We start from the raw sequence: 16,623 nt of genomic DNA on the forward strand, positions 1-16,623 counted from the left end.
ATATGGAGTCGGGTCAATATTCAAAGCATTCAACATTTTAATTTAGAATATGTGTGACAATCGATCTAGATCTTAAATGATTACAACCTTTTAAAATAATTATCGTTTAATTGACCGTTTTCAGTAATCTCTTCCATAAAGGCTACATGTAGCTTTACCGCCAACGTGCTAAAAACAAAGAGATTTACGCCTTTTTTTCCTAATTTATCATAAATTCATAAAACAGTTATTGATTGCATAATCCTGTCAGTTCTTAATCAGTGTCATCATAATAACTGACTGTAACTTAATCAGTGTCATCAAAAGATCATCGCGTGATCAAAGCGGGCTTAATCAACACGTGCCCGGCTCAAGGGCATGAAACTGATTAGGAATAAACAATGTGACACCGCGGACTGTTTTTTGTGTAAAAATTGAACAATTTAAAACAAGTTCTTTTGGGATTACTTTTATTTGTTCCTATATTTTTAATTTTTCCGGTACATTTCAACCCTGTCCGGGACACTGGGACGAGTATGTAATTTCCAGGACAATCCCGGACAATCCGGGACGTATCACATGTATGCTTTTACACATGTATTTACTAAATATTTACAGGAGCTAGCTTTGGTTTGTGAGTAAATTTGACCTTGAGGACCTGTCCTTCACACATTTCAGTTACTTAATAGCAAACAGGAAGTATCAGTTGCCGGACGGTTCGTTCAGGAAACAGAAAAAAGGATATGAGTAAGTACATGTTGCAGCACTAACCACAACCCTTCGATTCAGATGAGGTACTATGCAATACTGTTATAATTTTTAGCTCACCTGAGCCAAAGGCTCATGGTGAGCTTTTGTGACCGCTCAGTGTCCGGCATGCGCCGTCCGTCTGTCAACATTTCCTAAAAAAATCTTGAAAACCACAAGGCAGAATTACTCCAAACTTCACAGGAATGATCCTTGGGTGGCCCTCTTTCAAAATTGTTCAAAGAATTGAATTCCATGCAACAAAACTCCATGGCAACCAAAAGGAAAAACGTTATAAATCTTCTTGTCCAAAACCGCAAGGCGTAGAGCCTTGATATTTGGCGTGTGACATCATCTCATGGTCCTCTATGAAGATTGTTCAAATTGTGCCTCTGGGGTGAAAAGAGGCCCCATCCAGGCAGGATCACAATTTTTACATAGACTTATATAGGAAAAACCTTTAAAAATTTTATTGTCTTAAGATATTGGACCCGTAATAGAGTATCTCCTTTTTGAAGAGTATTCAATTCCTACCATAAACCTACTTTGACTGCAATTTTCAGGGGGGCGTAGGTTCAAATCCCACTGGGACCAATTTTTTTTCCATGTTTTCCTTTTTTTCTAGTAAGTTTTTACTTCTTTTAAGACTAATTATGGATGTATTGTACAAAAGTGGAAAATTTTCATTTTATAAGCAATTTTTTTGCTGTTCAATGTGAATTTACCTCTGAATCCTGAGGGATAGAGTTAGACATCTTTAAAAATACTGAGTTACGTGCGGTAAAAGTTCTCTATTTTGCCTTCATTCTTTAAATTACATATTGTGGAAGAAATGCAGGTATGTTTTACTATTGCCCCAAGGTTATTTTTGAATGAAGTGAGCAAAATTCAAAACAGACCCACAGGATTCGACCTTAATTTTTCAATGTTGGAGTTAGAATTCTGTCTCATTAAATCTTTTACTTGAGACACCCTAGAAAAAAAAAAGATTTTTACAGTTTTATTTTGTGTTTTATAATTGTTTAAAAATAGTTTGATGTTTCTTTTATCAAAATTAATGCTGTAATGAATTCTCTGCAAATGTTTTAGATAGTGGCAACCAGATTGAATTTTGTCTCTTCTTGAGCGTGTGGAAATACCATAAATTATACAAAATTTACAAAAAACGGCACGGTAAAAGTTGTTTAAAATTTGCAACACAATGTGAAACATGGTCAACTTTAAGAATATACCGAGCAAATGCCTTTTTTTAAACATTACTATTAGGGGTCCAATACCTTAAACCACACAGGACCTAGGCCTTTGATATTTGGTATGTAGCATTGCCTTTTGGTCCTCTACCAAGATTGTTCAAATAATGACCAGGGGGTCACAAGTTTTACATAGACTTATATAGGAAAAAACTAGGGATGGCAACGAATATTCGAATATTCCTTCATGACTATTCCAGTACTGTTTCACTATTTGAATATTCGGGAAAATGTGTAAGATAAGAAATAAATAAAAAAAAAAACAAATGAAAGAACCAGTATGTTCGTTTATCTTAATTGCCTTCATTATAAATACGTGCGAAAAAGGCTTCTGTCGCTGTCAGACGTGTCATTTTGTATATTAGCATGCCGAGATTGTACCTCGCTTCGTGATGACATCGGTACCTGTAGTAAGTACCACTAATTGCTTACCTTTAGAAAATTTTGTTGGTCCCAAATTGATGTATATATATTACAAATCGCCTTGTTTTCGGTAGGTGCGAACCGCATATAATTAAAAATCATCAGACAGCACTTGAACTATTGACTCGGATTTCAAATTCAATTTCAGATGTATTTGAGTAAAAAAAGAAAATGCTTAAAGTGTTGAATATTATTTTTTAGCTCGACTTTTCAAAGAAAATGTAAAGCTATTGCACTCGCCCCGGCATCGGCGTTGGTTAAAGTTTTTGATAAAGTCAAATATCGCTGTTACTATCAAAGCTATTGACTTGAAACTTAAAATACTTATTTACTATCAAAGTCTACACCAGGAGAAAAAATCCCCATAACTCTGATTTGAATTTTGACAGAATTATGCCCCTTTTTAACTTAGAATTTTTGGTTAGTTTTTGATAAAGTCAAATATCTCTGTTACTATCAAAGCTGTTGACTTGAAACTTAAAATAGTTATTTACTACCAAAGTTTACACCAAGAGAAACAATCCCCATAACACTGAATTGAATTTTGACAGAATTATGCCCCTTTTTAACTTAGAAATTTTGTTAAAATTTTTGATAGTCAAATATCTCTGTTACTATTAAAGCTTTTGACTTGAAACTCAAAACAGTTATTTACTATCAAAATCTACACCAGGAGACACAATTCTTATAACTCTGGTTTGAATTTTGACAGAATTATGCCCCTTTTTAACTTAGAATTTTTAGTTAAAGTTTTTGATAAAGTCAAATATCTCTGTATACTGTCAAAGCTTTTGACTTGAAACTTAAAATACTTATTTACCATAAATGTCTACACCAGGAGAAACAATCTCCATAACTCTGATTTGAATTTTGACAGAATTATGCCCCTTTTAACTTAGATTTTTTTGTTAAAATTTTTGATAAAGTCAAATATCTCTGTTACTATAAAAGCTTTTGACTTGAAACTCAAAATAGTTATTTACTATCAGTCTACACCAGGAGACACAATTCTCATAACTATAGTTTGAATTTTAACAGAGATGCCCCTTTTTAACTTGGATTTTTTATTTACTGGCAAAGCTCAAATTCAGAGTCAAGCACCGAGAAAAGTCGAGCGCGCTGTCTTATGGACAGCTCTTGTTAAACGGATCATCCACTTGACAATAAATGCATTTCGTATGGTAGAAATAGTAGAATTTACTCAGTATTCAGACAAAGAGTAAAGTTAAGCAAAATAAATCTTTTATTAGACTCCCCCACCTCCACAGTCTAAAACACCTTGTTTAATTGAAAATATTGTTCATGCTATTGCTTGAATCTATTATCAAAATGCAAGCAATGCCACCTGTATTTTTAAAGTATTTCACGTGATCATCCGATAGGAAGTCGGCTACGTTTAATATGACTTGTGTGTGAAAAGAATCTTACTTACGAGGCTACATCCTTGTAGAAGATAAATAAAACCTATATAAATAATATGTAAATGAAGGCAGATAACAAATATTTTATATTCAAAAAGATCACCAAGCGATCAAAACAACTAGTCAGTCTTAATTCGTCAATGTCTGAATTACTTCCGGTATAAACGAAAGTGGAATTAATGCAGATCGCTACTTAGGGTATAATACATTCATAAGATTCTGAGTTTCAAAATAAGCTATTTATAGTAACATAAAAGGGAAGTAATTCAAAAAAAATTATTGTAAGTCCAAAACTACTTTGCATTGGCTGCAGAATTCTTTATGTGAGGAAGTCATCTAGCTGACTTCCAAAGGTAGGTGGTTCTACCCTGGTGTGGGCGTATGCCTGAAGCAATTTGGTGTCTTTACCATTAAAGTCTAGACAAATTGCCATATGACCTAAATTATGATAGAGTGGCTTGAAAACCAATTAAAATTTGCAAATAACAAAAATAATATGCATGTGAAGAAAATGCCTCTTCTGGCCTGATAATTTAATAACTTTAAAAATGTAAGTGTAATATGCTAAATAAGAAACTTTTTCTGCATGAGAAGTTCTTCTTAGTAGTGGAAAACTGGCATGTTCTTGGTGACGATTTGATAAAATACTTTGTGTCTGAAATCCTTCGTCATGTGTGAAAGTTTGCAGTTACTTGCGGAGAATTGTACTGGTACAGAATCCAGGAACACCGGTTAGGTTAACAGCTCGCTGTTACATAACTGAAATACTGTTGAAAAAAGACAGAACAAAACCCAGAACAAACAAAGAAAAACTATGATTTCTTTGTTTAAGCCATAAAATGTAATATCCACTGTATCCTTTTATAGATGTCCACCCAGTGGCATATTCAAATGAGCTGTGCCATTGGAAAACCAACATAGTGGGCATCCATGCTGTTCGCTTTTAAAGCCTATTGGAATTGGAGAAACTGTTAGCGAACAGCATGGATCCTGACCAGACTGCGTGGATGCGCAGGCTGGTCTGGATCCATGCTGGTCGCAAACCCACTATGTTGGTTTTCTAATGGCATGACTCATTAATGTTCTTTTAATGTCAAGGTATGCAGATTCTGAAGTCTTGATAATAAACAGGTTGGAAAATAGGAAGTCCAAACAATAGGCCTTTGAAAATGGTATCAGAAACTTAGCAGGTGTAACAGCCCAGTTTTTCCTCTCAATTTACTGGGTTGCAAAATAGACAGAATATTGTCAAAGACTGGCCATAAAATAAAGATAGTACCTAAAATTTCAAATTATGAAAAACAATTAAAAAAATTAGCGTTGATTGCTTATATATATTATTTAAGACCGAATGTAAAACTTAAGGAGGTAGGTTACCTTGTTACCAGGGTAAATTCAAATTAGTTTAATCGCAGCAATTTTTTGTATTTCGTGCAATTTAATGTTTTGACTGCTACAATTTCAATTTCTTTTATCTCTGGCCCTTCAAGTACAATTTTTATACAGATTTGAAGAACATGACCCTCTAAAGGTATTTTATATAGAAAGAAGAAGTAAAATACGTATATTTAACAGTTTTCAGTGCATTTTGGTTTCATTGTTATCCGTACAAGTCTGCATAATTAATAATTTTACTAGTATGCGCGTTAGCTTTCTAATATAAGCTTAAAATATATATGTCGCGGGGCTTGTGTTTCCATGGTAATGCATTTTCTCTCATTTTTAAACAACTATGTATGAAAACGGGTTTTTCGACGGCTTTACTGCCATTCTGTCAATGACCAACATGAAATATTTGGGTAATATTATTAGCAAAATACGAAACACTTTACATGGTACCCTATTTTTCTCAAAGTTTAAAGTAACCATGGCAACAGAGATGTTTAAAATAGCTTATATCTTGCTTTTTATCATAATTTCTTGTAAAAAAAATTAAATAAGATAATCTTTCTTTTTAATGTAGCTTTAAAACATTTCAATTCTAACGTAAGTAATATTTTCGTGTTATTTGCATTTACTTAAACAAATTTCACAGCTTAAAATACTTACAGCAGTACTCCTCGTCTGACATTTTTTATGGAAAAATCGTTCTGCATGCTGCTATTATTATTATGGATATTTATGAAATGAAAATAAAATGTTGAAGCCGTGTTCCTTAAATAGACCAGTGTTAACGCTTTTGAATTTTACATTTAGATATATAGGTCACGGGCTTCGTTTCCATGGTAACATCAATTCAATTCAATAAACCACAATTTTCTAGAGAAATTTGAACATTTTAGAGCTTAGTTTTAATATATAAGTAACAAACTATCAACGGAAACTGAAAAATGGGTACTACAAATCAAACTTCCCAAGTTTTATTTTAAAATGGCCGTATCAAGTAACCTTTCACTCAGCTATATTCCCAATAACATTGGTTACCATCATCCATTTTCTTACATTCCGCATAACATTTCAATTTAACTATATACAAGAAGCAAAATATTGATTATTATTCAGAGCGAAAGATACATAAAAAATATTTCAGTAAATAATGGCTGTTTAAAAATAGTTCAGAGAAAGAAAATGTACAGAATTACTTACTTTAAAAATAAAAGCTATTAATTTTACGCGGTAACTGACACGTAACGTCATGACGTCAATGACGTCATTTTAAAGCAACAATGTTTTGAAGCGTTTCTGTGGCAATTTATTAATTATTTCTGCATAATTAAACCATTAATCATCAGATCGGAGACAGGTACATGTTTTCTTTTCTGACGAATGGATATACAGACACATTTGGTTTGTCGTAAACGCTGTCGTAAATCGTCAAGTTAGCTTCTGGCTGGGCATGCACACATACAAATATGAAGGTAACCTACCTCCTTAAGTCTTGATCTGATCATTTTCAAGCATGTTACTGATGGTTTTCTGAAACTTCTTATTTAATTACTCACTCTTGTACATAGTCCTACCTGTCTAGCCATTGATAAATATCTAATCCCCAATAATTATAACTGGATTATTGCAGAAAAAACATTTTAATGCAAAAGAATTGTCAAATACATGCATATTGTATGATATCACAAATGTTTAAAGACTGATAAAATAAATTCAGATCCACTATTTAACAAAATTGTTCAAATTATGCCCCTGGGATGAAAAGAGGCCCTGCCTTGTTATATGAGATATATAGGAATAAATACTTCAGAAATTATCAGGTCATATTTCCTACACTGTTTAATCATAATTACCTGATGACCCCAAGCGACTTGACTGTTACCTTGACCTACTGACCTACTTTCTTGTTTCTTTTAGATACAACCTTGAAATTTGGATGACATGTACAGTTTTGTACACCAGTCTTAAAACTGACTTTCAGTGACCATGAATGTGACCTACTGACCTACTTTTTAATATTTTAGCATCAGTTTGTCATTTTAAACATGTGGGTCATATTACTCGGGTAAGCGATTCAGGGTCATCATGACCCTCTTGTTTATAACATGGCAGTAATATAACATAAGGGGAATATAATGGATGAAATTTTTGCAGGAAAGATTTGAAATCATTGAAAAATTTGTTCGAGTTTAGTGACATAAAATTTTTGCAGGAAATATTTGAAACCATTGAAAAATTTGATCGAGTTTAGTGACATAAAATTTATGCAGGAAAGATTTGTTAAGAGTTTAGTGCATAAAGAAAAAAAAATTGGTTAAGTTACATAAAATTGCTATGAGCAAAAAACCTGCTTACATTGGTTTAATGCAAAAGATGTAAAATTCACTGGTACTACATGAATTAATGCAACAATTTAATCCACAAAGAGTTGTTCCCCTTGAATGAGGATGAATTTACAGTATTTGTCCCTGTGAAAGGCATCCAATTCCTACTACTGCCTTATTGAAACTACACATCCATGCAGTCTGTTCAGGATCCATGCTGTTCGCTAACAGTTTCTCTAATTGCAGTAGGCTTTGAAAGCGAACAGTATGGATCCTGACCAGACTGCGCGCATGCGCAGGCTGGTCTGGGTCCATACTGGTCGCAAAGCCACTATGTTGGTTTTCTCATGGTGCGGCTCAGCTTATTCCATAACTAACATGCTTAATGGCTGCATTGATAAAGTAAAAAAATTAAACTTTAAATTCTTGGGCATGTTAAATGTGCTGTTACAGAGATATATGAAAATTCTCATTTCCAGAACCTTTTCAAAGAAACGATTTTAACTTTTAGTCTGCCGACAGCAAATGATACTGCCTTTGCGACCAGTACAGACCAAGATCAGCTTGCAAATCCGTACAGTCTGATCATGGTCTGCACTGTCCGCTATTCAGTCAGTATCTTTTTTGTAAGCACTTCAGTCAGTATCTTTTGTAAGCGTCCCCTTAACAGTTAATGATACTGTCCAAATCGAAAAATGGACAAGTTCATTATAGAAATTTATCAGGGTAAGGGTTAATATTCTGTCAAAAACAAAATGTTTTACTCCATTACAAACTTTGTATGATACATATGATTTAAAATTTACAAATTTACATTATAGAGACTGAAGTGATATAGTATGAAGGTTGAGGAGTTGACGGGGGCTCTCAGGTGACCAAGGAACGGATAAATGCCACACAGATCGTGTGCACGACGGAGAAGTGGGATATCATCACTAGGAAAGGAGGGGAGAGAACTTGTACACAACTTGTCAGATTAATGATCTTTGTAAGTTTCCATGGTAACCAAATAATGTAACTCATATCACTGAAGGTGTCGGCCCGGTATAATTTCTCCTTCTTTGCTGTATAGTAAAACAAGCACTTTTGGACATGGATTGTGAATTTCACAACAAAATTGCAGCATTGACACTCTGTATTTCTGAAGAGTAATACTATCCCAGTCAATATATCACAGAAAAACACCACCATCAACGATGAACTTTTTTGCTACACATCAAAGTATCTAGTACATATTTAAATTTCCCACTGACATCTGTCATGGCCACCAGTCTGGTGTAGTTTTTTAATCCTTCCGCACAGAAATGTAATCCTGAAAAACACACATAAAACAACTGTTAAAGACATCAGAAATGACAAAAAATGTACACAGTATCAATAAATACATTTGGAATATAACATGTCAAAGTAGGGACAGCGTTAAATTGGGAACTTCAAAATTTCAAAGAACTACTTTCTAGGATACAACGACCCGGAAGTACTTCTATACCGGGTGACACCTAAATCTTATCAAATTTTTAATTTAGCCAAATTTTTCCCATAAAATCTTTAACTTAGGGTTTTGCGAGAAAAGTTACACAAGACATTGTCATCGCAAAGAAAATTTTGTCCCGCAAAACATTTCAAACATTAGACCTACTTTGCGGAGAAATTGGCTCGGAAACCGAATTTTGAAGAAAAAAGGCACATTACAAAATTTTGCCTTCCTTCTGAAAATTTCAATCAGATTTTCATGAAATCAACTGTGATATCACTAGTTAATGCTTATAGTATGTTTTATGTAACTTTAAGCTTATTTATTTTGAAAAATGATGTATCAAAATGAGTATTTACTTTAAAAATATGCAATTTTTAGTAAAAAATGCATAATTTACCCACTACAATTGCAGAAAAATGAAACTTTTAATGATTGAAAGACCAAAACCCACAAGCAAAGACCAATATGTGATTATATTTATGACAATTACTGGAAGTAAAACAGATCAATACATCACAGCCTATCTTAAAATGAATTATTTCTTCGGCTAAGCCGAACAATGCCTGAAACGCCAAATGCAAAGCCGATCCGCGCCATCTTGGAAGCAGGCAAGTGCGGAAGGTCAAGAACTCCAACTGGAGCCAGACACAGCTCAGGGTACCCCTGAAACTGTCAAGCAGTTACTGACATTTTAGGCTACAGTTCTGACTAAAGACATTAGGACCAGAGGGCAATGCACCGGTGGAACATGTAAATCGCTTACCGAAAACTAGCCGTCATTCTGCGGTGTTACACTGGGAATCACAGCTTCTGCCCGCTCGACTTAATAGGTTGGTCTGGTTTATGGGTAGCTGCTGACTGGTTGTACGATTCTAAATTTCCTTCTGACATATGGAATTCATCGCCTGCAAATGACCAAAGAAAGATTGTGAACCGGTGTCGGCCTTTCTTGAGAAACAGCTGAGTGTGTGTGTATAGTTCTAAGTGTGATCAGGAACACCTATATAAAAAAGTGACATAATATTCACAGATTGGTACCATCTATCATTTCTTTATCATTCTGATATCAACTGGTTCAGGAACTTTACAGGAAGTCTGTCATTAAAACACTGCAACTAATAATTTTCTACATATATGTTAGCTGAAACAGTGAAAAGAATATTAAAATAACTATTACCAGACAACCTCTTTCAGGCACAGACAACAAAGTATCTGAAATGCACATTTAAAAGAATTGAAACACATAAATGCTATGAAAAACAACATACAGAAAAACATGAATAAAAGTCCCAACAGGAAAAGTCCTATCTAAAGAATGAAGTAGAATGAATCGAGCAAAACTGAAATACAAATACCGTCAAGTTGTGTTTCCAGTCGGTACCAGGACAAATACATATTAAGGAAACTGCACGAGGCCGACCCAGGAAATCAGCCCCGTTAAATATTTTCTTAGTAACACAGACCTGCGTTGTAACCTGAAAAGCAAATCAGAATAGAAGCATCCCATTCAAGGCAGAATGTATCTGACGACGGCCTGATGCGGGCTGAAGCTGAAAGCTCGGAATATGTTCTAAACAGAAAAAACAAATGAATAAATAAAATAATACACAAACAACAACAACAACAACTATTTTATCACACTGAAGCAACCTCCATGTAATTCCCTGTGTAATACAACCAATGTCCTGTCAGTGTAAAGAAAACTTGTTATACATTAATAATGCCGACAAATGCACTCGGCACACCGGTAAGCAATGTCCTTCAATGCCAAAATGCCGGTAGCACATTGGATTTGACTGAAATGAGAAAAATAATTATTTCGTGTAATATTAGTTATGCGTCTCATACGCAAGGAACGAAAATTCACGCAATTTCTTTATATCATATATGAGACGCCTGCTGACTGCTTTAACATCAGGTAATAACACCGTGACCGTTCGAGATCCAGGCCCAACAAGCAATCAGTCTCCCGACTCCTGTTACGAAACCGACTATAGCCTCATTTATAAACCCATCCGGTCCAAAATGTACAGCTTCCACACATACGACACTGTTTCATCCACGGTCTTACTGCGGCACTATGTAACATGTTCACATATATATACTTATAAATTCTTCGGAAAAGAGACGCTATGCGAAATAGAAATTTTTTTTAAAAAAATTTAAGAAATTTAAATTTATATTTTTTTCTTAAAATTAAAGTGAAAAACTATGTGTCTTCTTTTTATATAGCCTTTTTAAAGCTTCCTGCTTGTTCAGTGGCTTTGCACTATAGTAGAAGACTGACAAATCAAGAGGAGACAACTATTACTTCAAATTTCAAAGAAAATTCAACTACTGAATTTTTAAAATTTGAATAAAATTCAAATTTCACAAACCTTGAAATATCCTTTTAGCCACTGATTTGTATTGTTATCAGCTACTAGTGTGTGAAGTTTCATGACTGTAATCCCTAGGTTGCTGAGATATTCCACTTTCTGAATTTGCCATATAGGTGTCCGGCTGGTATAATTTTCTCCTTCTTTGCTGTATAGTAAAAACAAGCACTTTTGGACATGGATTGTGAATTTCACAACAAAATTGCAGCATTGACAGCTCTGTATTTCTGAAGAGTAATACTATCCCAGTCAATATATCACAGAAAAACCCACCATCAACGATGAACTTTTTGCTACACATCAAAGTATCTAGTACATAATTTAATTTCCCACGACATCTGTCATGGCCACCAGTCTGGTGTAGTTTTTTAATCCTTCCGCACAGAAATGTAATCCTGAAAAACACACATAAACAACTGTTAAAGACATCAGAAATGACAAAAAATGTACACAGTATCAATAAATACATTTGGAATATAACATGTCAAAGTAGGGATAGCGTTAAATTGGGAACTTCAAAATTTCAGAGAACTACTTTCTAGGATACAACGACCCGGAAGTACTTCTATACCGGGGTGACACCTGAAGTGGACAGATTGTTAAATCATCTGTATGTTCTGTCATGTAACTCTGTTATTTTATCAACAGTACACTGTTTAGACATACATGGCTGAATATGGGTGAACATCGCTCAACAGGTAACATAATGGGTGAACATCGCTCAACAGGTAACATAATGGGATGAACATTGTTCACAAATACAAGCTTATAATAATAAATCGGACTTCATTATATGGTAAACAAAATTGATCTGCGACATTTAGACAAATCTGATAATCTTTTGGATAGAAAAAAGAAATCGACGAAATGTTGCGTCTATAAAGAAGGAAAAGACCAATTGTCTTACTAGACCAGCTGACATATTTGACCATTAGGCAAAATTTTAATTAGACTAGTTGTCTTTCAACTAAACATCGTGCACTGGAATATTATATCATGAGAAATAAACTTTAGATGGAGTTTTTCATGTTTTGTTATGTAGTTTCCTTCTGTAAGATTTCAGTAGCTGCAAAAATATGTAGGTCTTATAAAATACTACTGCGATTTCTTGCAGTGAGAAATACAGTGGAAAGCATTGCTTGAAAACAGTTGCTTTCTTTTGTCTGATATTCATTGTAACATTCATGGATTTGCTTGTGTTTCAGTAGATGAAATTTAATCCACTCAAACAAATAATTGTCACATTGATCCTATCCATAAAATTTTAAAGCTACCTATCAGTGTTTCAGAAATTAGTTGTATTGGTCAAAACAAGCAATTTTTGTAACTGTACTTGATTAACCCTTAGCTTGCTAAATTTCTATAATGAACTGGTCCATCTTTCAGTTTGGACAGTACCATTAACTGTTAAAAGGGATGTTTACCAAAAAGATACTGACAGAATGGCGAACAGTGCAGACCATGATCAGACTGCACAGATGTGCAGGCTGATCTTGCTCTGCACTGGTCGCAAAGTCGGAACAACTTGCCGCCAGCAGGCTTAAGGTTTAATGATAATTGAATACCAACTTTTGTTTCAGGATGAGGTTCATTTATTGTCTGATGAAAGAGGACCGGTTTTATTGTTCTTGAAGTGGCAAAATAGAATTCAGGTGCTGCAAATGATTACATGTTTGACAGGGTTTCCACGCTTCCTGAAAAACTGGAAATGTCCTTGAATTTTTCATTTCATTTTCAAGGCCTTGAAAGTACTTGACTTTTTAAAGAAAGAGCAAAAAACCTGGAAAAAGTTGGGAATTTTCTTCTTTCTGTATGCTCACAATATTGCCAGTGTACATAAAAAGCAGACATATTTAAATAGAGAAACACCGGCATTGTAATCCCTGTTTTTGAAAAATTCGCGTCTCAGCTCTTCACATCAGTTGAGATTTTAGTGGTGTTACACCTACTTAGTCTATATGGAGTTGTCTTTCTTTGTAAAGCGTCTGGTGATTAAGATGAAAGAAAAACGTGGCATACTTTGAAAAATGATTTCATTCCTACAAAGAAGAGAATTGGCAAAGCTAGTGTAAAATACGATCTCAAAAGTCTGAAAATTGACAGTAAATCGGTATTGCCAGATGACTGCATTGTCCATGCTTAAAATCTGATTGAAATACATCTGACAAATTGCAGAACACCCTTAAAATTGAATCACAAGGTGAATAGATGCTTCTCAGCACAAGAAGTCAATCTAAAAAGCAACCTACTGACAACTTTGAAAAGTCTTAAACGCTTGGTGAAAATTGAGTCCTTTTTTTTTTTGTTTAATTAAATTTACATGTATTATACCCCCACCGATGAAATTCAAAGAGGGTGTATTGGAGTCTGTCCATTTATGTCTGTCCATGATTCTTTTGAACCTAACTCTAAACTATTTTGAGGATGATCATATTACAAGATAATCTAGGAAAGGGGAGATAACTCAGACCTGGATATTTTCCATTATGTCTCTTAAACAAGTGACAGTGAGTATTCATCCCATTTAGGGATAGCTCTAGCTTATGTCTCCCCCAGGAGACATATTGTTTTTGCCCTGTCCGTCCGTCCTTCCGTCCGTCTGTACGTCACACTTCATTTCCGAGCAATAACTGGAGAACCATTTGACCTAGAACCTTCAAACTTCATAGGGTTGTAGGGCTGCTGGAGTAGATGATCCCTTTTGTTTTTGGGGTCACTCCGCCAAAGGTCAAGGTCACAGGGGCCTGAACATTGAAAACCATTTCCGATCAATAACTAGAGAACCACTTGACCCAGGATGTTGAAACTTCATAGGATGATTGGTCATAAAGAGTAAATGACCCCTTTTGATTTTGGGGTCACTCCATCAAAGGTCAAGGTCACAGGGGCCTGAACATGGAAAACCATTTCCGATCAATAACTAGAGAACCACTTGACCCAGAATGTTGAAACTTCATTGGATGATTGTACATGCAAAGTAGGTGACCCCTATCTATTTTGGGGTCACTCCATTAAAGGTCAAGGTCACAGGGGCCGGAACATTGAAAACCATTTCCGGTCAGTAACTTGAGAACCACGTGACCCAGAATGTTGAAACTTTATAGGATGATTGTTCATGCAGAGTAGATGACCCCTAACTATTTTGGGGTCACTCCATTAAAGGTCAAGGTCACAGGGGCCTGAACATTGAAAACCATTTCCGGTCAGTAACTTGAGAACCACTTGACCCAGAATCATGAAACTTCATAGGATGATTGGTCATGCAGAGTAGATGACCCCTAATGATTTTAGGGTCACTCTGTTAAAGGTCAAGGCCAGAGGGGCCTGAACATGGAAAACCATTTCCAATCAATAACTTGAGAACCTCTCGACCCAGAATGTTGAAACTTCATAGGATGATTGTTCATGCAGAGTAAATGACCCCTATTGTTTTTGGGGTCACTCCATTAAAGGTCAAGGTCACAGGGGCCTGAACATTGATAACCAGTTCCGATCAATAACTTGAGAACCACTTGACCCAGAATGTTGAAACTTCATAGGATGATTGAACATGCAGAGTAGATGACCCCTATTGATTTTGAGGTCACTTGATCAAAGGTCAAGGTCACAGGAGCCTATTGATTTTGGGGTCACTCCATTAAAGGTCAAGGTCACAGTGGCTTGTTCATGTAAAATCATTTTTTGGAAATAACTTGAGAACCACTTGACCTACAATGTTGAAACTTAATAGGATGATTGGACATGCAGAGTAGATGACCCCTATTTATTTTGAGGTCACTTGATCAAAGGTCAAGGTCACAGGAGCCTGAACAGTGACTTGAGAACCACTAGGCCAAGAGGGTTGAAATTTAGCGGGATGACTGGACATGCCAAGTAGATGATCCCTATTGCAGCCAACCATCAGTGTCTCTTTGACTTTCGCTCCTGACCACTATTGACTTCTTGCCTATAGGACTTTGCATTGGGGGAGACATGCGCTTTTTTACAAAAGCATTTTCTAGTTTTCTTAAATTCTAGCACCTATTAAAGATCTTAGAGGTAGTGAAAGAATTTCACTTCTGACGGGACTTGAACCTACAATGTCTGGATCAGATTTGGGCGCTCTACCTTTGAACCACGAGGCGCTCTATTAGTCCTTGAATTTTGTGAAAATGTCCTGGAAAAGTCCTTGAATTATTTCCACGGAAAAGAGTGGGAACCCTGGTTCGAGATTCATGTAAAAAGTGCTACTGATAAGCATTATATATGGCAGACTTCCAAACAGAAAGTTGATACAAAAGCTGAAAATTTGCAGAAATTTTTAAGAAAATACCTCATTAAAAAAAATGAATGAATTTTAAAACTTGTAAATGTCAACCTTTCAGAAACATGGAAACTACACAAGAAGATGTACAACTTGTTGGTCTCAGTGCCACACTACCAAACTACAAGGATGTAGCGACCTTCCTGCACTTGGAACCCTCTGGAGGTCAGCTCTTTTCTGACACGAGTTTCCGACCTGTACCACTAGAACAACAGTTTATCAAAATAATAGTGTGGAAACCGGTGAAGAGGTTTGAGATAATGAATGAGGTTGTATATGAAAAGGTTATGGAGCATGCAGGCAATAATCAGGTAATAATACAGTGTTTTTGTATCCCCTACAACGAAGTTGTAAGGGGGTGTATACTGGTTTCAGGTTGTCTGTCTGTCTGTCCATAGACACAATCTTGTGCGCACCTTCTCTCCTCATCCCCTTGACACAATTTAATGAAACTTCACACAAGTGACAACAGTAGTTGTGCATGGGGCACGTTAGGTTCTTTCAACAACAATATTGCAAAGTTATGGGACTTTGTTTCTTGTTAACATACTATGTACATACAGTCTGCATATGCAATCTTGTGCGCGCCTAATCTTCCGAACATGTGCAACTTCACGCAAGTGATCAGTACCAACCCTAGTTGTGCATGGTGCATGTAACGTTCCTTTAGATAAATATTCTGCATAGTTATGGGACTTTGTTTGTAGCTCACCTGTCACATAGTGACAAGGTGAGCTTTTGTGATCATCCGTCGTCAGTCCGTCCGTGCGTCCGTCAACAATTTCTTGTCTGCACAATATTGGTTTCATTTATGATTTTATCTTAACCAAACTTGCACACAACTTGTATCACCATAAGATCTCGGTTCCTTTCTTGAACTGGCTAGCTACCATGATGGGTTCTAGAGTTATGGCCCCTGAAAGGGCCAAAATTAG

At 35.6% G+C, this 16,623-nt stretch overlaps 1 long non-coding RNA gene across 1 annotated transcript; it reads left to right on the top strand.

Moving 5' to 3' along the window:
* The first annotated feature begins 611 nt into the window (after positions 1-611).
* Positions 612-15,993, top strand: LOC128548882 (uncharacterized). Its single transcript, XR_008367307.1, has 3 exons — positions 612-773; positions 8,352-8,518; positions 15,750-15,993. It is a non-coding gene; the product is annotated as an uncharacterized LOC128548882 (long non-coding RNA).
* The last annotated feature ends 630 nt before the right edge of the window (positions 15,994-16,623 follow it).

Source organism: Mercenaria mercenaria, chromosome 15 (genome assembly GCF_021730395.1).
Source record: "Mercenaria mercenaria strain notata chromosome 15, MADL_Memer_1, whole genome shotgun sequence".
Lineage (NCBI taxonomy): Eukaryota > Metazoa > Mollusca > Bivalvia > Venerida > Veneridae > Mercenaria > Mercenaria mercenaria.